The sequence below is a fragment of the Oncorhynchus nerka genome, linkage group LG24 (assembly GCF_034236695.1).
Source record: "Oncorhynchus nerka isolate Pitt River linkage group LG24, Oner_Uvic_2.0, whole genome shotgun sequence".
In the NCBI taxonomy this organism is placed as follows: domain Eukaryota; kingdom Metazoa; phylum Chordata; class Actinopteri; order Salmoniformes; family Salmonidae; genus Oncorhynchus; species Oncorhynchus nerka.
The window spans coordinates 94,608,499-94,635,612 of NC_088419.1; the positions used below are offsets into that span (position 1 = coordinate 94,608,499).

The window sequence follows — 27,114 nt, forward strand, 5'->3', positions numbered from 1 at the left end:
TAAAGCACCTTATACTACCCACCACTGCGACTTGTATGCTCTAGTCGGCTGGCCCTCGCTACATATTCGTCGCGAGACCCACTGGCTCCAGGTCATCTACAAGGCCATGCTAGGCAAAGCTCCGCCTTATCTCAGCTCACTGGTCACGATGGCAACACCCATCCGTAGCACGATCTCCAGCAGGTGTATCTCATTGAGCATCCCCAAAGCCAACACCTCATTCGGCCGCCTTTCGTTCCAGTACTCTGCTGCCTGTGACTGGAACGAATTGCAAAAATCGCTGAAGTTGGAGACTTTTATCTCCCTCACCAACTTCAAACATCAGCTATCTGAGCAGCTAACCGATCGCTGCAGCTGTACATAATCTATTGGTAAATAGCCCACCCATTTTCACCTACCTCATCCCCACAGTTTTTATTTATTTACTTTTCTGCTCTTTTGCACACAAATATCTCTACCTGTACATGATCATCTGATCATTTATCACTCCAGTGTTAATCTGCAATATTGTAATTATTCGCCTACCTCATGCCTTTTGCACACATTGTATATAGACTCCCCCTTTTTTTTCTCTCTCTACTGTGTTATTGACTTGTTAATTGTTTACTCCATGTGTAACTCTGTGTTGTCTGTTCACTCTGCTATGCTTTATCTTGGCCAGGTCGCAGTTGCAAATGAGAACCTGTTCTCAACTAGCCTACCTGGTTAAATAAAGGTGAAATAAAAATAAAAAAATAAAAATAAAAACGTCAGTACAGAGACACAGTGGAGTCACAATTCAACGGCACCATGAGACGTATGTGGCAGGGTCTACAGACAATCACTGATTACAAAGGGAAAACCAGCCATGTCGCGGACACCGACGTCTTGCTCCCAGACAAGCTAAACACCTTCTTTGCCGGTTTTGAGGATACCACAGTGCCACCAACGCGGCAAGCTCCCAAGAACTGTGGGCTCTCGTTCTCCGTGGCTAACGTGAGTAAGACATTTAAGTATGTTAACCCTCGCAAGGCTGCCGGCCCAGTCGGCATCCCTAGCCGCGTCCTCAGAGCCGGCTAGTGATGGCTATTTAACAGTCTGATGGCCTTGAGATACAAGCTGTTTTTCAGTCTCTCGGTCCCAGCTTTGATGCACCTGTACTGACCTCGCCTTCTGGATGATAGCGGGGTGAACAGGCAGTGGCTCGGGTGGTTGCTGTCCTTGATGATCTTTATGGCCTTCCTGTGACATCGGGTGGTGTAGGTGTCCTGGAGGGCAGGTAGTTTGCCCTCGGTGATGCGTTGTGCAGACCTCACTACCCTCTGAAGAGCCTTACGGTTGTGGGTGGAGCAGTTGCCGTACCAGGCGGTGATACAGCCCGACAGGATGCTCTCGATTGTGCATCTGTAGAAGTTTGTGAGTGCTTTTGGTGACAAGCCGAATTTCTTCAGCCTCCTGAGGTTGAAGAGGCGCTGCTGCGCCTTCTTCACGATGCTGTCTGTGTGGGTGGACCAATTCAGTTTGTCTGTGATGTGTACGCCGAGGAACTTAAAACTTACTACCCTCTCCACTACTGTTCCATCGATGTGGGTAGGGGGGTGTTCCCTCTGCTGTTTCCTGAAGTCCACAATCATCTCCTTAGTTTGGTTGACGTTGAGTGTGAGGTTATTTTCCTGACACCACACTCCGAGGGCCCTCACCTCCTCCCTGTAGGCCGTCTTGTCGTTGTTGGTAATCAAGCCTATCACTGTAGTGTCGTCCGCAAACTTGATGATTGAGTTGGAGGCGTGCGTGGCCACGCGGTCGTGGGTGAACAGGGAGTACAGGAGAGGGCTCAGAACGCACCCTTGTGGGGCCCCAGTATTGAGGATCAGCGGGGTGGAGATGTTGTTGCCTACCCTCACCACCTGGGGGCGGTTGCTGCCTTAGAGGTTGCTGCCCCGTATACATAGACCTCGAATCACTGGTCACTTTAATAATGTTTACATACTGCTTTACTCATCTCATATGTATATACTGTATTCTATTCTACTGTATTTTAGTCTATGCTTTACTCATCTCATATGTATTTACTGTATTCTATTCTACTGTATTTTAGTCTATGCTTTACTCATCTCATATGTATATACTGTATTCTATTCACCTGTATTTTAGTCTATGCTTTACTCATCTCATATGTATATACTGTATTCTATTCTACTGTATTTTAGTCTATGCTTTACTCATCTCATATATATATACTGTATTCTATTCACCTGTATTTTAGTCTATGCTTTACTCATCTCATATGTATATACTGTATTCTATTCTACTGTATTTTAGTCAATGCTTTACTCATCTCATATGTATATACTGTATTCTATTCTACTGTATTTTAGTCTATGCTTTACTCATCTCATATGTATATACTGTATTCTATTCACCTGTATTTTAGTCTATGCTTTACTCATCTCATATGTATATACTGTATTCTATTCTACTGTATTTTAGTCTATGCTTTACTCATCTCATATGTATATACTGTATTCTATTCACCTGTATTATAGTCTATGCTTTACTCATCTCATATGTATATACTGTATTCTATTCTACTGTATTTTAGTCTATGCTTTACTCATCTCATATGTATATACTGTATTCTATTCACCTGTATTTTAGTCAATGCTTTACTCATCTCATATGTATATACTGTATTATATTCTACTGTATTTTAGTCAGTGCTTTACTCATCTCATATGTATATACTGTATTCTATTCTACTGTATTTTAGTCTATGCTTTACTCATCTCATATGTATATACTGTATTCTATTCTACTGTATTTTAGTCAATGCTTTACTCATCTCATATGTATATACTGTATTCTATTCTACTGTATTTTAGTCTATGCTTTACTCATCTCATATGTATATACTGTATTCTATTCACCTGTATTATAGTCAATGCTTTACTCATCTCATATGTATATACTGTATTCTATTCACCTGTATTTTAGTCTATGCTTTACTCATCTCATATGTATATACTGTATTCTATTCACCTGTATTATAGTCAATGCTTTACTCATCTCATATGTATATACTGTATTCTATTCTACTGTATTTTAGTCTATGCTTTACTCATCTCATATGTATATACTGTATTCTATTCACCTGTATTATAGTCTATGCTTTACTCATCTCATATGTATATACTGTATTCTATTCTACTGTATTTTAGTCTATGCTTTACTCATCTCATATGTATATACTGTATTCTATTCACCTGTATTTTAGTCAATGCTTTACTCATCTCATATGTATATACTGTATTCTATTCTACTGTATTTTAGTCAGTGCTTTACTCATCTCATATGTATATACTGTATTCTATTCTACTGTATTTTAGTCAATGCTTTACTCATCTCATATGTATATACTGTATTCTATTCACCTGTATTTTAGTCAATGCTTTACTCATCTCATATGTATATACTGTATTCTATTCTACTGTATTTTAGTCAATGCTTTACTCATCTCATATGTATATACTGTATTCTATTCTACTGTATTATAGTCAATGCTTTACTCATCTCATATGTATATACTGTATTCTATTCACCTGTATTTTAGTCAGTGCTTTACTCATCTCATATGTATATACTGTATTCTATTCTACTGTATTTTAGTCTATGCTTTACTCATCTCATATGTATATACTGTATTCTATTCTACTGTATTTTAGTCTATGCTTTACTCATCTCATGTGTATATACTGTATTCTATTCTACTGTATTTTAGTCTATGCTTTACTCATCTCATATGTATATACTGTATTCTATTCTACTGTATTTTAGTCAATGCTTTACTCATCTCATATGTATATACTGTATTCTATTCACCTGTATTTTAGTCAATGCTTTACTCATCTCATATGTATATACTGTATTCTATTCACCTGTATTTTAGTCTATGCTTTACTCATCTCATATGTATATACTGTATTCTATTCTACTGTATTTTAGTCTATGCTTTACTCATCTCATATGTATATACTGTATTCTATTCACCTGTATTTTAGTCTATGCTTTACTCATCTCATATGTATATACTGTATTCTATTCTACTGTATTTTAGTCTATGCTTTACTCATCTCATATGTATATACTGTATTCTATTCACCTGTATTATAGTCTATGCTTTACTCATCTCATATGTATATACTGTATTCTATTCACCTGTATTTTAGTCAATGCTTTACTCATCTCATATGTATATACTGTATTCTATTCTACTGTATTTTAGTCAGTGCTTTACTCATCTCATATGTATATACTGTATTCTATTCTACTGTATTTTAGTCTATGCTTTACTCATCTCATATGTATATACTGTATTCTATTCTACTGTATTTTAGTCAATGCTTTACTCATCTCATATGTATATACTGTATTCTATTCTACTGTATTTTAGTCTATGCTTTACTCATCTCATATGTATATACTGTATTCTATTCACCTGTATTATAGTCAATGCTTTACTCATCTCATATGTATATACTGTATTCTATTCACCTGTATTTTAGTCTATGCTTTACTCATCTCATATGTATATACTGTATTCTATTCACCTGTATTATAGTCAATGCTTTACTCATCTCATATGTATATACTGTATTCTATTCTACTGTATTTTAGTCTATGCTTTACTCATCTCATATGTATATACTGTATTCTATTCACCTGTATTTTAGTCAATGCTTTACTCATCTCATATGTATATACTGTATTCTATTCACCTGTATTTTAGTCAATGCTTTACTCATCTCATATGTATATACTGTATTCTATTCACCTGTATTTTAGTCAATGCTTTACTCATCTCATATGTATATACTGTATTCTATTCTACTGTATTTTAGTCAATGCTTTACTCATCTCATATGTATATACTGTATTCTATTCACCTGTATTTTAGTCAATGCTTTACTCATCTCATATGTATATACTGTATTCTATTCTACTGTATTTTAGTCAATGCTTTACTCATCTCATATGTATATACTGTATTCTATTCTACTGTATTATAGTCAATGCTTTACTCATCTCATATGTATATACTGTATTCTATTCACCTGTATTTTAGTCAGTGCTTTACTCATCTCATATGTATATACTGTATTCTATTCTACTGTATTTTAGTCTATGCTTTACTCATCTCATGTGTATATACTGTATTCTATTCTACTGTATTTTAGTCTATGCTTTACTCATCTCATATGTATATACTGTATTCTATTCACCTGTATTTTAGTCAATGCTTTACTCATCTCATATGTATATACTGTATTCTATTCTACTGTATTTTAGTCTATGCTTTACTCATCTCATATGTATATACTGTATTCTATTCTACTGTATTTTATTCTATGCTTTACTCATCTCATATGTATATACTGTATTCTATTCTACTGTATTTTAGTCTATGCTTTACTCATCTCATATGTATATACTGTATTCTATTCTACTGTATTTTAGTCAATGCTTTACTCATCTCATATGTATATACTCTATTCTATTCTACTGTATTTTAGTCAATGCTTTACTCATCTCATATGTATATACTGTATTCTATTCTACTGTATTTTAGTCAATGCTTTACTCATCTCATATGTATATACTGTATTCTATTCACCTGTATTTTAGTCAGTGCTTTACTCATCTCATATGTATATACTGTATTCTATTCTACTGTATTTTAGTCAATGCTTTACTCATCTCATATGTATATACTGTATTCTATTCTACTGTATTTTAGTCTATGCTTTACTCATCTCATATGTATATACTGTATTCTATTCACCTGTATTTTAGTCAATGCTTTACTCATCTCATATGTATATACTGTATTCTATTCACCTGTATTATAGTCAATGCTTTACTCATCTCATATGTATATACTGTATTCTATTCACCTGTATTTTAGTCAATGCTTTACTCATCTCATATGTATATACTGTATTCTATTCACCTGTATTTTAGTCAATGCCACTCCAACATTGCTCGTCCTAATATTTATATATTTCTTAATTCCATTCTTTTACTTTTTTGATTTAGTAAAGTCCAATGGGCCCTGGTCTAAAGTAGTGCACTAAATAGGGAATAGGGCTCTGGTCTAAAGTAGTGCACTATATAGAGAATAGGGTGCCATAAGGCTCTGGTCTAAAGTAGTGCACTATAATAGGGCATAGGGTTCCATTTGAGACTCATTTCATAATCTCACACGGGCCTGTTTTTTAGTTTAGCGTTCTCAAATGTTTGTTTGTTGATGTAGAGATCAGCGAGTGTTTACTTTACTTTACTGACTTTATTGTCCCCATGAGGAAATGTTGTTGCAGTGTCATGTACACATTTAAAGTGGTGTTTAAATACAGAACAACATGACAATACAACTTTCATAACAGTTACATATTATGTATTCGTCTACAATCTCTACGTTCTGACCTCAGATAGACGTTGCAGAGGCCACTTTAATTATGTAAACATTATTAAAGTTTGTCCCAGCCCTGTCTGAACGGAGGAACATGTGGGAACAGGACGGCAGCCTACCTGTGTGAGTGTAGTTTCAGTAGAAACCGGTGTCAGACAAGTAGAATTCACCTGTATACTGCTTCTATACCTACAGGTTTCACCTGGTTTCACCTCTATACTGCTTCTATACCTACAGGTTTCACCTCTATACTACTTCTATACCTACAGGTTTCACCTGTATACTACTTCTATACCTACAGGTTTCACCTGGTTTCACCTCTATACTACTTCTATACCTACAGGTTTCACCTCTATACTACTTCTATACCTACAGGTTTCACCTGGTTTCACCTCTATACTACTTCTATACCTACAGGTTTCACCTGGTTTCACCTCTATACTACTTCTATACCTACAGGTTTCACCTGGTTTCACCTGTATACTGCTTCTATACCGACAGGTTTCACCTCTATACTACTTCTATACCTACAGGTTTCACTTGGTTTCACCTCTATACTACTTCTATACCTACAGGTTTCACCTGGTTTCACCTGTATACTGCTTCTATACCTACAGGTTTCACCTCTATACTACTTCTATACCTACAGGTTTAACGTCTATACTACTTCTATACCGACAGGTTTCACCTGTATACTACTTCTATACCTACAGGTTTCACCTGGTTTCACCTGTATACTACTTCTATACCTACAGGTTTCACCTCTATACTACTTCTATACCTACAGGTTTCACCTCTATACTACTTCTATACCTACAGGTTTCACCTGTATACTACTTCTATACCTACAGGTTTCACCTGGTTTCACCTGTATACTACTTCTATACCTACAGGTTTCACCTCTATACTACTTCTATACCTACAGGTTTCACCTCTATACTACTTCTATACCTACAGGTTTCACCTCTATACTACTTCTATACCTACAGGTTTCACCTCTATACTACTTCTATACCAACAGGTTTCACCTCTATACTACTTCTGAACCTACAGGTTTCACCTCTATACTACTTCTATACCGACAGGTTTCACCTCTATACTACTTCTGAACCTACAGGTTTCACCTCTATACTACTTCTGAACCTACAGGTTTCACCTCTATACTACTTCTATACCGACAGGTTTCACCTCTATACTACTTCTGAACCTACAGGTTTCACCTCTATACTACTTCTGAACCTACAGGTTTCACCTCTATACTACTTCTGAACCTACAGGTTTCACCTCTATACTACTTCTGAACCTACAGGTTTCACCTCTATACTACTTCTGAACCTACAGGTCTCTATACTGCTTCTATACCTACAGGTTTACTGCAGGTAGACTACATCTCTCAAAGCTGATAGTCAGCATTACACGTGCCTTGTATGTTCCATTAAACATCTGTCTGTCTGTCTGTCTGTCTGTCTGTCTGTCTGTCTGTCTGTCTGTCTGTCTGTCTGTCTGTCTGTCTGTCTGTCTGTCTGTCTGTCTGTCTGTCTGTCAGTCAGTCAGTCAGTCAGTCAGTCAGTCAGTCAGTCAGTCAGTCAGTCAGTCAGTCAGTCAGTCTGTCTGTCTGTCTGTCTGTCTGTCGGGGAGGAATCAGTTAAATGTAATCTGATTACAAAAAAAACCTGTAACTTTAATCAGTTACGTTACCTCTTAAAATGAAAGTAATCAGATTACATTACTGACTATGGGGGTAATCCAAAAGTGATGTTACTGTTATTTTTGGACAGGTTAACCAGCAGCTGTAACCGATTACATTTAGACAGTAACCTACCCAACCCTGTGTGTGTGTCTGTGCATGCTTGCGTAGGTGTGCATACGTGTGTATGTTCATAAGTGTGTGCGCGTGTGTGCGTGTTTTCCTCTCAGATATGGATGAGTGTCTGTCGGGGCCCTGTAAACACGGAGGAACATGTGAGGACCAGCCGGGTTCCTACTACTGCCACTGCCAACACGGCTTCAGAGGACAAGACTGTGAGATAGGTACAGCGTTCACTCTGTCTAGGGGCCATATGTATCATGTATCCCTCCAGTGTTATCCCTCCAGCTGCATTCCAGTTGGATCCCTCCAGTTGTATTCCTGTTGTATCCCTCCAGCTGTATTCCAGTTGTATCCCTCCAGTTGTATTCCAGTTGTATCCCTCCAGTTGTATTCCTGTTGTATCCCTCCAGCTGCATTTCAGTTGTATCCCTCCAGCTGTATTCCAGTTGTATCCCTCCAGCTGTATTCCTGTTGTATCCATCCAGTTGTATTCCAGTTGTATCCCTCCAGCTGTATCCCTCCAGCTGTATTCCAGTTGTATCCCTCCAGTTGTAACCCTCCAGCTGTATTCCAGTTGTATCCCTCCAGCTGTATTCCTGTTTTATCCCTCCAGTTGTATTCCAGTTGTATCCCTCCAGCTGTATTCCTGTTTTATCCCTCCAGTTGTATTTCAGTTGTATCCCAGTTGTATCCCTCCAGTTGTATTCCAGTTGTATCCCTCCATTTGTATTCCTGTTTTATCCCTCCAGCTGTATTCCAGCTGTATCCCTCCAGCTGTATCCCTCCAGCTGTATTCCAGTTGTATCCCTCCAGTTGTATCCCTCCAGCTGTATTCCTGTTGTATCCCTCCAGCTGTATTCCAGTTGTATCCCTCCAGTTGTATCCCTCCAGCTGCATTCCAGTTGTAGCCCTCCAGTTGTATTCCAGTTGGAACCCTCCAGTTGTATTCCTGTTGTATCCCTCCAGCTGATTTCTAGTTGTATCCATCCAGATGTATTCCAGTTGTATCCCTCCAGTTGTATTCCAGTTGTATCCCTCCCGCTGCATTCCAGTTGTATCCCTCCAGCTGTATTCCAGTTGTATCCCTCCAGCTGTATTCCAGTTGTATCCCTCCAGCTGTATTCCAGTTGTATCCCTCCAGCTGTATTCCAGATGTATCCCTCCAGCTGTATTCCAGTTGTATCCCTCCAGTTGTATTCCAGTTGTATCCCTCCAGCTGTATTCCAGTTGTCTCCATCCAGTTGTATTCCAGTTGTATCCCTCCAGCTGTATCCCTCCAGCTGTATTCCAGTTGTATCGCTCCAGCTATATTCCAGTTGTATCCCTCCAGCTGTATCCCTCCAGCTGTATTCCAGTTGTATCCCTCCAGTTGTATTCCAGTTGTATCCCTCCAGCTGTATTCCAGTTTTATCCATCCAGTTGTATTCCAGTTGTATCCCTCCAGCTGTCTCCATCCAGCTGTATTCCAGTTGTATCCCTCCAGCTGTATTCCAGGTGTATCCCTCCAGCTGTATTCCAGTTGTATCCCTCCAGTTGTATCCCTCCAGCTGTATCCCTCCAGCTGTATTCCTGTTTTATCCCTCCAGCTGTATTCCAGTTGTATCCCTCCAGCTGTATTCCTGTTGTATCCCTCCAGCTGTATCCCTCCATCTGTATTCCAGTTGTATCCCTCCAGCTATATTCCAGTTGTATCCCTCCAGCTGTATCCCTCCAGCTGTATTCCAGTTGTATCCCTCCAGTTGTATCCCTCCAGCTGTATTCCTGTTGTATCCCTCCAGCTGTATTCCAGTTGTATCCCTCCAGCTGCATTCCAGTTGTATCCCTCCAGTTGTATTCCAGTTGGATCCCTCCAGTTGTATTCCTGTTGTATCCCTCCAGCTGTATTCCAGTTGTATCCCTCCAGCTGTATTCCTGTTGTATCCCTCCAGTTGTATTCCAGTTGTATCCCTCCAGCTGTATTCCAGTTTTATCCATCCAGTTGTATTCCAGTTGTATCCCTCCAGCTGTATCCCTCCAGCTGTATTCCAGTTGTATCCCTCCAGCTGTATTCCAGGTGTATCCCTCCAGCTGTATTCCAGGTGTATCCCTCCAGTTGTATCCCTCCAGCTGTATCCCTCCAGCTGTATTCCTGTTTTATCCCTCCAGCTGTATTCCAGTTGTATCCCTCCAGCTGTATTCCAGTTGTATCCCTCCAGCTGTGTCCCTCCAGCTGTATTCCTGTTTTATCCCTCCAGCTGTATTCCAGTTGTATCCCTCCAGCTGTATTCCAGTTGTATCCCTCCAGCTGCATTCCAGTTGTATCCCTCCAGTTGTATTCCAGTTGGATCCCTCCAGTTGTATTCCTGTTGTATCCCTCCAGCTGTATTCCAGTTGTATCCCTCCAGCTGTATTCCTGTTGTATCCCTCCAGTTGTATTCCAGTTGTATCCCTCCAGCTGTATTCCAGTTTTATCCATCCAGTTGTATTCCAGTTGTATCCCTCCAGCTGTATCCCTCCAGCTGTATTCCAGTTGTATCCCTCCAGCTGTATTCCAGGTGTATCCCTCCAGCTGTATTCCAGGTGTATCCCTCCAGTTGTATCCCTCCAGCTGTATCCCTCCAGCTGTATTCCTGTTTTATCCCTCCAGCTGTATTCCAGTTGTATCCCTCCAGCTGTATTCCAGTTGTATCCCTCCAGCTGTGTCCCTCCAGCTGTATTCCTGTTTTATCCCTCCAGCTGTATTCCAGTTGTATCCCTCCAGCTGTATTCCTGTTGTATCCCTCCAGCTGTATCCCTCCAGCTGTATTCCAGTTGTATCCCTCCAGCTGTATTCCAGTTGTATCCCTCCAGCTGTATTCCAGTTGTATCCCTCCGGCTGTATTCCTGTTTTATCCCTCCAGCTGTATTCCTGTTTTATCCCTCCATTTGTATTCCTGTTTTATCCCTCCAGCTGTATTCCTGTTGTATCCCTCCAGCTGTATCCCTCCAGCTTTATTCCAGTTGTATCCCTCCAGTTGTATTCCTGTTGTATCCCTCCAGCTGTATCCCTCCAGCTGTATTCCTGTTGTATCCCTCCAGCTGTATTCCAGTTGTATCCCTCCAGCTGTATTCCAGTTGTATCCCTCCATCTGTATTCCAGTTGTAACCCTCCAGCTGTATTCCAGTTATATCCCTCCAGCTGTATTCCAGTTGTATCCCTCCAGCTGTATTCCAGTTGTATCCCTCCAGCTGTATTCCAGTTGTATCCCTACAGCTGTATTCCAGTTGTATCCCTCCAGTTGTATTCCAGTTGTATCCCTCCAGCTGTATTCCAGTTGAATCCCTCCAGCTGTATTCCAGTTGTATCCCTCCAGCTGTATTCCAGTTGTATCCCTCCAGCTGTATTCCAGTTGTATCCCTCCAGCTGTATCCCTCCAGTTGTATTCCAGCTGTATCCCTCCAGTTGTATTCCAGTTGTATCTCTCCAGCTGTATTCCAGTTGAAGCCCTCCAGCTGTATCCCTCCAGTTGTATTCCAGCTGTATCCCTCCAGCTGTATTCCAGTTGTATCCCTCAAGTTGTATCCATCCAGCTGTATTCCAGTTGTATCCCTCCAGTTGTATTCCAGTTGTATCCCTCCAGCTGTATTCCAGTTGTATCCCTCCAGTTGTATTCCAGTTGTATCCCTCCAGTTGTATTCCTGTTGTATCCCTCCAGCTGCATTCCAGTTGTATACCTCCAGCTGTATTCCAGTTGTATCCCTCCAGCTGTATTCCTGTTGTATCCATCCAGTTGTATTCCAGTTGTATCCCTCCAGCTGTATCCCTCCAGCTGTATTCCAGTTGTATCCCTCCAGCTGTATTCCAGTTGTATCCCTCCAGTTGTAACCCTCCAGCTCTATTCCAGTTGTATCCCTCCAGCTGTATTCATGTTTTATCCCTCCAGTTGTATTCCAGTTGTATCCCTCCAGCTGTATTCCTGTTTTATCCCTCCAGTTGTATTTCAGTTGTATCCCTCCAGTTGTATCCCAGTTGTATCCCTCCAGTTGTATTCCAGTTGTATCCCTCCATTTGTATTCCTGTTTTATCCCTCCAGCTGTATTCCAGCTGTATCCCTCCAGCTGGAGCCCTCCAGCTGTATTCCAGTTGTATCCCTCCAGTTGTATCCCTCCAGCTGTATTCCTGTTGTATCCCTCCAGCTGTATTCCAGTTGTATCCCTCCAGTTGTATCCCTCCAGCTGCATTCCAGTTGTATCCCTCCAGTTGTATTCCAGTTGGAACCCTCCAGTTGTATTCCTGTTGTATCCCTCCAGCTGATTTCTAGTTGTATCCATCCAGATGTATTCCAGTTGTATCCCTCCAGTTGTATTCCAGTTGTATCCCTCCCGCTGCATTCCAGTTGTATCCCTCCAGCTGTATTCCAGTTGTATCCCTCCAGCTGTATTCCAGTTGTATCCCTCCAGTTGTAACCCTCCAGCTGTATTCCAGTTGTATCCCTCCAGCTGTATTCCAGTTGTATCCCTCCAGCTGTATTCCAGATGTATCCCTCCAGCTGTATTCCAGTTGTATCCCTCCAGTTGTATTCCAGTTGTATCCCTCCAGCTGTATTCCAGTTGTATCCATCCAGTTGTATTCCAGTTGTATCCCTCCAGCTGTATCCCTCCAGCTGTATTCCAGTTGTATCCCTCCAGCTGTATTCCAGTTGTATCCCTCCAGCTGCATTCCAGTTGTATCCCTCCAGTTGTATTCCAGTTGGATCCCTCCAGTTGTATTCCTGTTGTATCCCTCCAGCTGTATTCCAGTTGTATCCCTCCAGCTGTATTCCTGTTGTATCCCTCCAGTTGTATTCCAGTTGTATCCCTCCAGCTGTATTCCAGTTTTATCCATCCAGTTGTATTCCAGTTGTATCCCTCCAGCTGTATCCCTCCAGCTGTATTCCAGTTGTATCCCTCCAGCTGTATTCCAGGTGTATCCCTCCAGCTGTATTCCAGGTGTATCCCTCCAGTTGTATCCCTCCAGCTGTATCCCTCCAGCTGTATTCCTGTTTTATCCCTCCAGCTGTATTCCAGTTGTATCCCTCCAGCTGTATTCCAGTTGTATCCCTCCAGCTGTGTCCCTCCAGCTGTATTCCTGTTTTATCCCTCCAGCTGTATTCCAGTTGTATCCCTCCAGCTGTATTCCTTGTTGCTGTATCCAGTTGTATCCTCCAGCTGTATCCTCCAGCTGTATTCCAGTTGTATCCCTCCAGCTGTATTCCAGCTGTGTATCCCTCCAGCTCCAGCTGTATTCCAGTTGTATCCCTCCGGCTGTATTCCTGTTTTATCCCTCCAGCTGTATTCCTGTTTTATCCCTCCATTTGTATTCCTGTTTTATCCCTCCAGCTGTATTCCTGTTGTATCCCTCCAGCTGTATCCCTCCAGCTTTATTCCAGTTGTATTCCTCCAGTTGTATTCCTGTTGTATCCCTCCAGCTGTATCCCTCCAGCTGTATTCCTGTTGTATCCCTCCAGCTGTATTCCAGTTGTATCCCTCCAGCTGTATTCCAGTTGTATCCCTCCATCTGTATTCCAGTTGTAACCCTCCAGCTGTATTCCAGTTATATCCCTCCAGCTGTATTCCAGTTGTATCCCTCCAGCTGTATTCCAGTTGTATCCCTCCAGCTGTATTCCAGTTGTATCCCTACAGCTGTATTCCAGTTGTATCCCTCCAGTTGTATTCCAGTTGTATCCCTCCAGCTGTATTCCAGTTGAATCCCTCCAGCTGTATTCCAGTTGTATCCCTCCAGCTGTATTCCAGTTGTATCCCTCCAGCTGTATTCCAGTTGTATCCCTCCAGCTGTATCCCTCCAGTTGTATTCCAGCTGTATCCCTCCAGTTGTATTCCAGTTGTATCTCTCCAGCTGTATTCCAGTTGAAGCCCTCCAGCTGTATCCCTCCAGTTGTATTCCAGCTGTATCCCTCCAGCTGTATTCCAGTTGTATCCCTCAAGTTGTATCCATCCAGCTGTATTCCAGTTGTATCCCTCCAGTTGTATTCCAGTTGTATCCCTCCAGCTGTATTCCAGTTGTATCCCTCCAGCTGTATTCCAGTTGTATCCCTCCAGTTGTAACCCTCCAGCTCTATTCCAGTTGTATCCCTCCAGCTGTATTCATGTTTTATCCCTCCAGTTGTATTCCAGTTGTATCCCTCCAGCTGTATTCCTGTTTTATCCCTCCAGTTGTATTTCAGTTGTATCCCTCCAGTTGTATCCCAGTTGTATCCCTCCAGTTGTATTCCAGTTGTATCCCTCCATTTGTATTCCTGTTTTATCCCTCCAGCTGTATTCCAGCTGTATCCCTCCAGCTGGAGCCCTCCAGCTGTATTCCAGTTGTATCCCTCCAGTTGTATCCCTCCAGCTGTATTCCTGTTGTATCCCTCCAGCTGTATTCCAGTTGTATCCCTCCAGTTGTATCCCTCCAGCTGCATTCCAGTTGTATCCCTCCAGTTGTATTCCAGTTGGAACCCTCCAGTTGTATTCCTGTTGTATCCCTCCAGCTGATTTCTAGTTGTATCCATCCAGATGTATTCCAGTTGTATCCCTCCAGTTGTATTCCAGTTGTATCCCTCCCGCTGCATTCCAGTTGTATCCCTCCAGCTGTATTCCAGTTGTATCCCTCCAGCTGTATTCCAGTTGTATCCCTCCAGTTGTAACCCTCCAGCTGTATTCCAGTTGTATCCCTCCAGCTGTATTCCAGTTGTATCCCTCCAGCTGTATTCCAGATGTATCCCTCCAGCTGTATTCCAGTTGTATCCATCCAGTTGTATTCCAGTTGTATCCCTCCAGCTGTATCCCTCCAGCTGTATTCCAGTTGTATTGCTCCAGCTATATTCCAGTTGTATCCCTCCAGCTGTATCCCTCCAGCTGTATTCCAGTTGTATTCCTCCAGTTGTATCCCTCCAGCTGTATTCCTGTTGTATCCCTCCAGCTGTATTCCAGTTGTATCCCTCCAGCTGCATTCCAGTTGTATCCCTCCAGTTGTATTCCAGTTGGATCCCTCCAGTTGTATTCCTGTTGTATCCCTCCAGCTGTATTCCAGTTGTATCCCTCCAGCTGTATTCCTGTTGTATCCCTCCAGTTGTATCCCTCCAGCTTCCGGCGCCGACTGAGATGGCCGCCTCGCTTCGCGTTCCTAGGAAACTATGCAGTTTTTTGTTTTTTTACGTGTTATTTCTTACATTAGTACCCCAGGTCATCTTAGGTTTCATTACATACAGTCGAGAAGAACTACTGAATATAAGATCAGCGCCAACTCACCATCAGTACGACCAAGAATATGTTTTCCGCGACGCGGATCCGGTGTTCTGCCTTACAAACAGGACAACGGAATGGATCGCATGCAGCGACCCAAGGAAACGACTCCGAAAAAGAGGGAAACGAGGCGGTGTTCTGGTCAGACTCCGAAAAAGGGCACATCGCGCAGCACTCCCCAGCATTCTTCTTGCCAATGTCCAGTCTCTTGACAACAAGGTTGACGAAATCCGAGCAAGAGTAGCATTCCAGAGGGACATCAGAGACTGCAACGTTCTCTGCTTCACAGAAACATGGCTTACTGGGAAGACGCTATCCGAGGCGGTGCAGCCAACGGGTTTCTCCACGCATCGCGCCGACAGAAACAAACATCTTTCTGGTAAGAAGAGTGGCGGGGCGTATGCCTCATGACTAACGAGACATGGTGTGATGAAGGAAACATACAGGAACTCAAATCCTTCTGTTCACCTGATTTAGAATTCCTCACAATCAAATGTAGACCGCATTATCTTCCAAGAGAATTCTCCTCGATTATAATCACAGCCGTATATATCCCCCCAAGCAGACACATCGATGGCTCTGAACGAACTTTATTTAACTCTTTGCAAACTGGAAACCATTTATCCGGAGGCTGCATTCATTGTAGCTGGGGATTTTAACAAAGCTAATCTGAAAACAAGACTCCCTAAATTTTACCAGCATATCGATTGCGCAACCAGGGGTGGTAAAACCTTGGATCATTGTTACTCTAACTTCCGCGACGCATATAAGGCCCTGCCCCGCCCCCCTTTCGGAAAAGCTGACCACGACTCCATTTTGATGATCCCTGCCTACAGGCAGAAACTAAAACAAGAGGCTCCCACGCTGAGGTCTGTCCAACGCTGGTCAGACCAAGCTGACTCCACACTCCAAGACTGCTTCCATCACGTGGACTGGGACATGTTTCGTATTGCGTCAGATGGAAATATTGACGAATACGCTGATTCGGTGTGCGAGTTCATTAGAACGTGCGTCGAAGATGTCGTTCCCATAGCAACGATAAAAACATTCCCAAACCAGAAACCGTGGATTGATGGCAGCATTCGCGTGAAACTGAAAGCGCGAACCACTGCTTTTAATCAGGGCAAGGTGTCTGGTAATATGTCCGAATATAAACAATGCAGCTATTCCCTCCGCAAGGCTATTAAACAAGCTAAGCGTCAGTACAGAGACAAAGTGGAATCTCAATTCAATGGCTCAGACACAAGAGGCATGTGGCAGGGTCTACAGTCAATCACGGACTACAAGAAGAAACCCAGCCCAGTCACGGACCAGGATGTCTTGCTCCCAGGCAGACTAAATCACTTTTTTGCCCGCTTTGAGGACAATACAGTGCCACTGACACGGCCTGCAACGAAAACATGCAGTCTCTCCTTCACTGCAGCCGAGGTGAGTAAGACATTTAAACGTGTTAACCCTCGCAAGGCTGCAGGCCCAGACGGCATCCCCAGCCGCGCCCTCAGAGCATGCGCAGACCAGCTGGCCGGTGTGTTTACGGACATATTCAATCAATCCCTATACCAGTCTGCTGTTCCCACATGCTTCAAGAGGGCCACCATTGTTCCTGTTCCCAAGAAAGCTAAGGTAACTGAGCTAAACGACTACCGCCCCGTAGCACTCACTTCCGTCATCATGAAGTGCTTTGAGAGACTAGTCAAGGACCATATCACCTCCACCCTACCTGACACCCTAGACCCACTCCAATTTGCTTACCGCCCAAATAGGTCCACAGACGATGCAATCTCAACCACACTGCACACTGCCCTAACCCACCTGGACAAGAGGAATACCTATGTGAGAATGCTGTTCATCGACTACAGCTCGGCATTCAATACCATAGTACCCTCAAGCTCGTCATCAAGCTCGAGACCCTGGGTCTCGACCCCGCCCTGTGCAACTGGGTACTGGACTTCCTGACGGGCCGCCCACAGGTGGTGAGGGTAGGCAACAACATCTCCTCCCCGCTGATCCTCAACACGGGGCCCCACAAGGGTGCGTTCTGAGCCCTCTCCTGTACTCCCTGTTCACCCACGACTGCGTGGCCATGCACGCCTCCAACTCAATCATCAAGTTTGCGGACGACACAACAGTGGTAGGCTTGATTACCAACAACGACGAGACGGCCTACAGGGAGGAGGTGAGGGCCTCGGAGTGTGGTGTCAGGAAAATAACCTCACACTCAACGTCAACAAAACTAAGGAGATGATTGTGGACTTCAGGAAACAGCAGAGGGAACACCCCCTATCCACATCGATGGATCAGTAGTGGAGAGGGTAGCAAGTTTTAAGTTCCTCGGCATACACATCACAGACAAACTGAATTGGTCCACTCACACTGACAGCGTCGTGAAGAAGGCGCAGCAGCGCCTCTTCAACCTCAGGAGGCTGAAGAAATTCGGCTTGTCACCAAAAGCACTCACAAACTTCTACAGATGCACAATCGAGAGCATCCTGGCGGGCTGTATCACCGCCTGGTACGGCAACTGCTCCGCCCTCAACCGTAAGGCTCTCCAGAGGGTAGTGAGGTCTGCACAACGCATCACCGGGGCAAACTACCTGCCCTCCAGGACACCTACACCACCCGATGTTACAGGAAGGCCATAAAGATCATCAAGGACATCAACCACCCAAACCACTGCCTGTTCACCCCGCTATCATCCAGAAGGCGAGGTCAGTACAGGTGCATCAAAGCTGGGACCGAGAGACTGAAAAACAGCTTCTATCTCAAGGCCATCAGACTGTTAAACAGCCACCACTAACATTGAGTGGCTGCTGCCAACACACTGTCATTGACACTGACCCAACTCCAGCCACTTTAATAATGGGAATTGATGGGAAATGATGTAAATATATCACTAGCCACTTTAAACAATGCTACCTTATATAATGTTACTTACCCTACACTATTCATCTCATATGCATATGTATATACTGTACTCTAGATCATCGACTGCATTCTTATGTCACTAGCCACTTTAACTATGCCACTTTGTTTACTTTGTCTACATACTCATCTCATATGTATATACTGTACTCGATACCATCTACTGTATGCTGCTCTGTACCATCACTCATTCATATATCCTTATGTACATATTCCTTATCCCCTTACACTGTGTATAAGACAGTAGTTTTGGAATTGTTAGTTAGATTACTTGTTGGTTATCACTGCATTGTCGGAACTAGAAGCACAAGCATTTCGCTACACTCGCATTAACATCTGCTAACCATGTGTATGTGACAAATAAAATTTGATTTGATTTGATTTGAAAGCTGTATTCCAGTTTTATCCATCCAGTTGTATTCCAGTTGTATCCCTCCAGCTATATCCCTCCAGCTGTATTCCAGTTGTATCCCTCCAGCTGTATTCCATTTGTATCCCTCCAGCTGTATTCCAGTTGTATCCCTCCGGCTGTATTCCTGTTTTATCCCTCCAGCTGTATTCCAGTTGTATCCTTCCAGTTGTATCCCTCCAGCTGTATTCCAGTTGTATCACTCCAGTTGTAACCCTCCAGCTGTATTCCAGTTGTATCCCTCCAGCTGTATTCCTGTTTTATCCCTCCATTTGTATTCCTGTTTTATCCCTCCAGCTGTATTCCTGTTGTATCCCTCCAGCTGTATCCCTCCAGCTGTATTCCAGTTGTATCCCTCCAGTTGTATTCCTGTTGTATCCCTCCAGCTGTATCCCTCCAGCTGTATTCCTGTTGTATCCCTCCAGCTGTATTCCAGTTGTATCCCTCCAGCTGTATTCCAGTTGTATCCCTCCATCTGTATTCCAGTTGTAACCCTCCATCTGTATTCCAGTTGTATCCCTCCAGCTGTATCCCTCCAGCTGTATTCCAGTTGTATTCCTCCAGTTGTATCCCTCCAGCTGTATTCCTGTTGTATCCCTCCAGCTGTATTCCAGTTGTATCCCTCCAGCTGCATTCCAGTTGTATCCCTCCAGTTGTATTCCAGTTGGATCCCTCCAGTTGTATTCCTGTTGTATCCCTCCAGCTGTATTCCAGTTGTATCCCTCCAGCTGTATTCCTGTTGTATCCCTCCAGTTGTATTCCAGTTGTATCCCTCCAGCTGTATTCCAGTTTTATCCATCCAGTTGTATTCCAGTTGTATCCCTCCAGCTGTATCCCTCCAGCTGTATTCCAGTTGTATCCCTCCAGCTGTATTCCATTTGTATCCCTCCAGCTGTATTCCAGTTGTATCCCTCCGGCTGTATTCCTGTTTTATCCCTCCAGCTGTATTCCAGTTGTATCCTTCCAGTTGTATCCCTCCAGCTGTATTCCAGTTGTATCCCTCCAGTTGTAACCCTCCAGCTGTATTCCAGTTGTATCCCTCCAGCTGTATTCCTGTTTTATCCCTCCATTTGTATTCCTGTTTTATCCCTCCAGCTGTATTCCTGTTGTATCCCTCCAGCTGTATCCCTCCAGCTGTATTCCAGTTGTATCCCTCCAGTTGTATTCCTGTTCCCTCAGTTGTATCCCTCAGCTGTATTCCTGTTGTATCCCTCCAGTTGTATTCCTGTTGTATCCCTCCAGCTGTATCCCTCCAGCTGTATTCCAGTTGTAACCCTCCATCTGTATTCCAGTTATATCCCTCCAGCTGTATTCCAGTTGTATCCCTCCAGCTGTATTCCAGTTGTATCCCTACAGCTGTATTCCAGTTGTATCCCTCCAGTTGTATTCCAGTTGTATCCCTCCAGCTGTATTCCAGTTGAATCCCTCCAGCTGTATTCCAGTTGTATCCCTCCAGCTGTATTCCAGTTGTATCCCTCCAGTTGTATCCCTCCAGTTGTATTCCAGTTGTATCCCTCCAGCTGTATTCCAGTTGTATCCCTCCAGCTGTATTCCAGTTGTATCCCTCCAGTTGTATCCCTCCAGCTGTATTCCAGTTGTATCCCTCCAGCTGTATTCCAGTTGTATCCCTCCAGTTGTATCCCTCCAGCTGTATTCCAGTTGTATCCCACCAGTTGTATCCCTCCAGCTGTATTCCAGTTGTATCCCTCCAGTTGTATCCCTCCAGCTGTATTCCTCCAGTTGTATCCCTCCAGTTGTATCCCTCCAGTTGTATCCCTCCAGTTGTATCCCTCCAGCTGCATTCCAGTTGTATCCCTCCAGCTGTATTCCAGTTGTATCCCTCCAGCTGTATTCCAGTTGTATCCCTCCAGTTGTATCCCTCCAGTTGTATCCCTCCAGCTGTATTCCAGTTGTATCCCTCCAGCTGTATTCCAGTTGTATCCCGCCAGCTGTATTCCAGTTGTATCCCTCCAGCTGTATTCCAGTTGTATCCCTCCAGTTGTATTCCAGTTGTATCCCTCCAGCTGTATTCCAGTTGTATCCCTCCAGTTGTATTCCAGTTGTATCCCTCCAGCTGTATTCCAGTTGTATCCCTCCAGCTGTATTCCAGTTGTATCCCTCCAGTTGTATTCCAGTTGTATCCCTCCAGTTGTATTCCAGTTGTATCCCTCCAGCTGTATTCCAGTTGTATCCTTCCTGTCTCTGAGTGTGTTGTGTCTCCAGAGCAGGACACATGTGAGTCCAGCCCCTGTTTGAATGGCGGTGTGTGTCGGGGCTCCAGAAACAACTACCTGTGTGTGTGTAAAGCAGGGTTCTTGGGGGACCGCTGCCAGTCATGTGAGTAGAGCTATACCGGTCGAGTCTGAAATGGCACCCTATTCCCTCTATGGTGCACTACTTTTGACCAGGGCCCTATGGCACCCTATTCCCTCTATAGTGCACTACTTTTGACCAGGGCCCTATCTAGGGAATAGGGTGCCATTCAGTGGCGGCTGCTGAGGGGAGGACGGCTCATAATAATGGCTGGGACGGAGTGAATGGAACGGCGACAAACACATGGAAACCATGGAAACCATGGAAACCACGTGTTCGATGTATTTCACACCATTCCACCTATTCTGCTCCAGCCATTACCACGAGCTCGTCCTCCCCAATTATGGTGCCACCAACCTCCCGTGGTGCCATTTTGGATGCAGTCTCTTCTACTGTGGTGGTGGTGGTGGTGGTAACAGAATAGCACATCATGGTGACAGATGGTCTCTGACTCCCCCTAGTGGAGAATCCCTGTGTACTGCAGCCGTGTGGGAACAGAGGCCTCTGCCACAGTGACAGGAAAGGGAACTACAGCTGTACTTGCAAAGTGGGTCACACAGGCAAGGACTGTGAGAGAGGTGAGAGTCAATCACGTTCAGCTATCCCATCGACTATCAATGATCTCATTGGTGTATCATTCAAGAAACCCATAAATTCAAATAAATGTATCAATTAATCAATACCAAGTCTCTTCTTTGTGGTAGAAATAACCAATGCTATTTTTATCACTGTTCCCAGACCTGTTGCCTCCCTCTGGTCTGCATGTACTACGGGTGGAGGAGGATGAGGTGGAGCTGCGCTGGGACCTGCCGGACCCCTCGTCTCAGAGCGTGGTCAGTTTAATTCATACATTTTTTTTTTAACCCATTGTGGTCAGAAGACCGCTTTCACCAGAGGGTTATATTACACAGCTAGATCAATGAGTTAGACAGATTACTTTGATAAACAATTCATTACACCATCGCCCATTTCATGGTGCTTATCTTTAGCAACAACAACAACAAACGTCAGCTGGCTAACTAAAGTAGTGCACTATATAGGGAATAGGGCTCTGGTCTAAAGTAGTGCAGTATATATAGGGAATAGGGCTCTGGTCTAAAGTAGTGCACTATATAGGGAATAGGGTGTTAGGGCTCTGGTCTAAAGTAGTGCACTATATAGGGAATAGGGCTCTGGTCTAAAGTAGTGGACTATATAGGGAATAGGGCTCTGGTCTAAAGTAGTGCACTATATAGGGAATAGGGCTCTGGTCTAAAGTAGTGCACTGTATAGGGAATAGGGCTCTGGCCTAAAGTAGTGCACTATATAGGGAATAGGGCTCTGGTCTATAGTAGTGCACTATGTAGGGAATAGGGCTCTGGTCTATAGTAGTGCACTATGTAGGGAATAGGGCTCTGGTCTAAAGTAGTGCACTATGTAGGGAATAGGGCTCTGTTCTAAAGTAGTGCACTATGTAGGGAATAGGGCTCTTGTCTAAAGTAGTGCACTATATAGGGAATAGGGTGTTAAAGCTCTAGTCTAAAGTAGTGCACTATATAGGGAATAGGGCTCTGGTCATGAGTAGTGCACTATATAGGGAATAGGGCTCTGGTCATGAGTAGTGCACTATATAGGGAATAGGGCTCTGGTCATAAGTAGTGCACTATATAGGGAATAGGGCTCTGGTCTAAGGTAGTGCACTATATAGGGAATAGGGCTCTGGTCTAAAGTAGTGCACTATATAGGGAATAGGGCTCTGGTCTAAAGTAGTGCACTATATAGGGAATAGGGCTCTGGTCAGAAGTAGTGCACTATATAGGGAATAGGGTGTTAGGGCTCTGGTCTAAAGTAGTGCACTATACAGGGAATAGGGCTCTGGTCTAAAGTAGTGCACTATATAGGGAATAGGGCTCTGGTCTAAAGTAGTGCACTATATAGGGAATAGGGCTCTGGTCTATAGTAGTGCACTATATAGGGAATATGGCTCTGGTCATGAGTAGTGCACTATATAGGGAATAGGGCTCTGGTCATGAGTAGTGCACTATATAGGGAATAGGGCTCGGGTCAGAAGTAGTGCACTATATAGGGAATAGGGCTCTGGTCATGAGTAGTGCACTATATAGGGAATAGGGCTCTGGTCATGAGTAGTGCACTATATAGGGAATAGGGCTCTGGTCATGAGTAGTGCACTATATAGGGAATAGGGCTCTGGTCATGAGTAGTGCACTATATAGGGAATAGGGCTCTGGTCATGAGTAGTGCACTATATAGGGAATAGGGCTCTGGTCTATAGTAGTGCACTATATAGGGAATAGGGCTCTGGTCATGAGTAGTGCACTATATAGGGAATAGGGCTCTGGTCTATAGTAGTGCACTATATAGGGAATAGGGCTCTGGTCATGAGTAGTGCACTATATAGGGAATAGGGCTCTGGTCATGAGTAGTGCACTGTATAGGGAATAGGGCTCTGGTCATGAGTAGTGCACTATATAGGGAATAGGGCTCTGGTCATAAGTAGTGCACTATATAGGGAATAGGGCTCTGGTCTATAGTAGTGCACTATGTAGGGAATAGGGCTCTGGTCTATAGTAGTGCACTATGTAGGGAATAGGGCTCTGGTCTAAAGTAGTGCACTATGTAGGGAATAGGGCTCTGTTCTAAAGTAGTGCACTATGTAGGGAATAGGGTTCTTGTCTAAAGTAGTGCACTATATAGGGAATAGGGTGTTAAAGCTCTAGTCTAAAGTAGTGCACTATATAGGGAATAGGGCTCTGGTCATGAGTAGTGCACTATATAGGGAATAGGGCTCTGGTCATGAGTAGTGCACTATATAGGGAATAGGGCTCTGGTCATAAGTAGTGCACTATATAGGGAATAGGGCTCTGGTCTAAAGTAGTGCACTATATAGGGAATAGGACTTTGGTCTAAAGTAGTGCACTATATAGGGAATAGGGCTCTGGTCTAAAGTAGTGCACTATATAGGGAATAGGGCTCTGGTCAGAAGTAGTGCACTATATAGGGAATAGGGTGTTAGGGCTCTGGTCTAAAGTAGTGCACTATATAGGGAATAGGGTGTTAGGGCTCTGGTCTAAAGTAGTGCACTATATAGGGAATAGGGCTCTGGTCTAAAGTAGTGCACTATATAAGGAATAGGGCTCTGGTCTAAAGTAGTGCACTATATAGGGAATAGGGCTCTGGTCATGAGTAGTGCACTATATAGGGAATAGGGCTCTGGTCATGAGTAGTGCACTATATAGGGAATAGGGCTCTGGTCATGAGTAGTGCACTATATAGGGAATAGGGCTCTGGTCTATAGTAGTGCACTATATAGGGAATAGGGCTCTGGTCATGAGTAGTGCACTATATAGGGAATAGGGCTCTGGTCTATAGTAGTGCACTATATAGGGAATAGGGCTCTGGTCATGAGTAGTGCACTATATAGGGAATAGGGCTCTGGTCATGAGTAGTGCACTGTATAGGGAATAGGGCTCTGGTCATGAGTAGTGCACTATATAGGTAATAGGGCTCTGGTCATAAGTAGTGCACTATATAGGGAATAGGGCTCTGGTCTATAGTAGTGCACTATGTAGGGAATAGGGCTCTGGTCTATAGTAGTGCACTATGTAGGGAATAGGGCTCTGGTCTAAAGTAGTGCACTATGTAGGGAATAGGGCTCTGTTCTAAAGTAGTGCACTATGTAGGGAATAGGGCTCTGGTCTATAGTAGTGCACTAAGGGAATAGGGCTCTGGTCTAAAGTAGTGCACTATGTAGGAATAGGGCTCTGTTCTAAAGTAGTGCACTATATAGGGAATAGGGTGTTAAAGCTCTAGTCTAAAGTAGTGCACTATATAGGGAATAGGGCTCTGGTCATGAGTAGTGCACTATATAGGGAATAGGGCTCTGGTCATGAGTAGTGCACTATATAGGGAATAGGGCTCTGGTCATAAGTAGTGCACTATATAGGGAATAGGGCTCTGGTCTAAAGTAGTGCACTATATAGGGAATAGGACTCTGGTCTAAAGTAGTGCACTATATAGGGAATAGGGCTCTGGTCTAAAGTAGTGCACTATATAGGGAATAGGGCTCTGGTCAGAAGTAGTGCACTATATAGGGAATAGGGTGTTAGGGCTCTGGTCTAAAGTAGTGCACTATATAGGGAATAGGGTGTTAGGGCTCTGGTCTAAAGTAGTGCACTATATAGGGAATAGGGCTCTGGTCTAAAGTAGTGCACTATATAGGGAATAGGGCTCTGGTCATGAGTAGTGCACTATATAGGGAATAGGGCTCTGGTCTATAGTAGTGCACTATATAGGGAATAGGGCTCTGGTCATGAGTAGTGCACTATATAGGGAATAGGGCTCTGGTCATGAGTAGTGCACTATATAGGGAATAGGGCTCTGGTCATGAGTAGTGCACTATATAGGGAATAGGGCTCTGGTCTATAGTAGTGCACTATATAGGGAATAGGGCTCTGGTCTATAGTAGTGCACTATATAGGGAATAGGGCTCTGGTCATGAGTAGTGCACTATATAGGGAATAGGGCTCTGGTCATAAGTAGTGCACTATATAGGGAATAGGGCTCTGGTCATAAGTAGTGCACTATACAGGGAATAGGGCTCTGGTCAGAAGTAGTGCACTATATAGGGAATAGGGCTCTGGTCTATAGTAGTGCACTATATAGGGAATAGGGCTCTGGTCATGAGTAGTGCACTATATAGGGAATAGGGCTCTGGTCTATAGTAGTGCACTATATAGGGAATAGGGCTCTGGTCATGAGTAGTGCACTATATAGGGAATAGGGCTCTGGTCATGAGTAGTGCACTATATAGGGAATAGGGCTCTGGTCATGAGTAGTGCACTATATAGGGAATAGGGCTCTGGTCATAAGTAGTGCACTATATAGGGAATAGGGCTCTGGTCATAAGTAGTGCACTATATAGGGAATAGGGCTCTGGTCATAAGTAGTGCACTATATAGGGAATAGAGTGCCATCAAGGAAGCACACTGAAACCTTGAACACTTAGAACACATAGTTACCGCATCACCATGCTACAGATGCCGCAGCATATTGACGTCTTTCTGAAATGGGGGGCTAATGACTGTTTCATCGCAATTAGACTATAGTGGCCTGGAAATATCATGATATTGTTAAAGTAGACAAATGAGTAGAAAATAACGTTGTTATCATTATGCTGTCGTCAAGTTTTTCTTTCGAGCGATGGCAATGTTGTCGTGGGCTACCAACGTTTTTCAGAAATAGCTAGCAATGCTAACGTTAGCGAGCTAAAATGTCGGTGCTCTCCCCTCAATCTTAGATAGTGGGGAGAGAGGCCTCTACTGCCTCGAAAGCCAACCTGGCGATATTTGAAACTTGTAATCGTGTTTTCAAGCCACAGTAATGCACTTCAGACGAGATGTTCATTAGCACATATTGAGACTGCATTGGGTAGAAATCTCTGCTGGGCTTCAGTCCTAAAACAAACATGCAACCCATGGATAGGTCAGTGGCTTCGCTGTGACCTACGCCCCTCTGGGTCTCCTGGGCCGTGGCAGTGGAACCAGGAAGACTGACTTCCTGGACAAGAAGCAGTCCACCTATCAGCTGCAGGGCCTGGTGCCCGGCCTGCTATACAACATCTCTACGTTCTCAGTGAGACGAAACACCAACAGCAACGATATCAGCCAGCCAGCCATCGCTCTCATACGCACCCGTGAGTGGACTGCTTCAGTACAGTGACCATCCCACTGTTTTATGTATAGTGTAGTTTAGAATGTGTGTGTGTGTGTGTGTGTGTGTGTGTGTGTGTGTGTGTGTGTGTGTGTGTGTGTGTGTGTGTGTATACTGACCTGTGTTTCTCTCTCTCTGTGTGTGTGTGTGTGTGTGTGTGTGTGTGTACTGACCTGTGTTTCTCTCTCTCTGCGTGTGTGTGTGTGTGTGTGTGTGTGTGTGTGTATACTGACCTGTGTATCTCTCTGTGTGTGTGTGTGTGTG

General features: G+C 43.7%; 1 pseudogene; it reads left to right on the top strand.

Annotated features, from left to right (window-relative positions):
• LOC115124405 (sushi, nidogen and EGF-like domain-containing protein 1) overlaps positions 1 to 27,114 on the top strand; it is a 169,495-nt pseudogene that overhangs the window by 128,294 nt on the left and 14,087 nt on the right.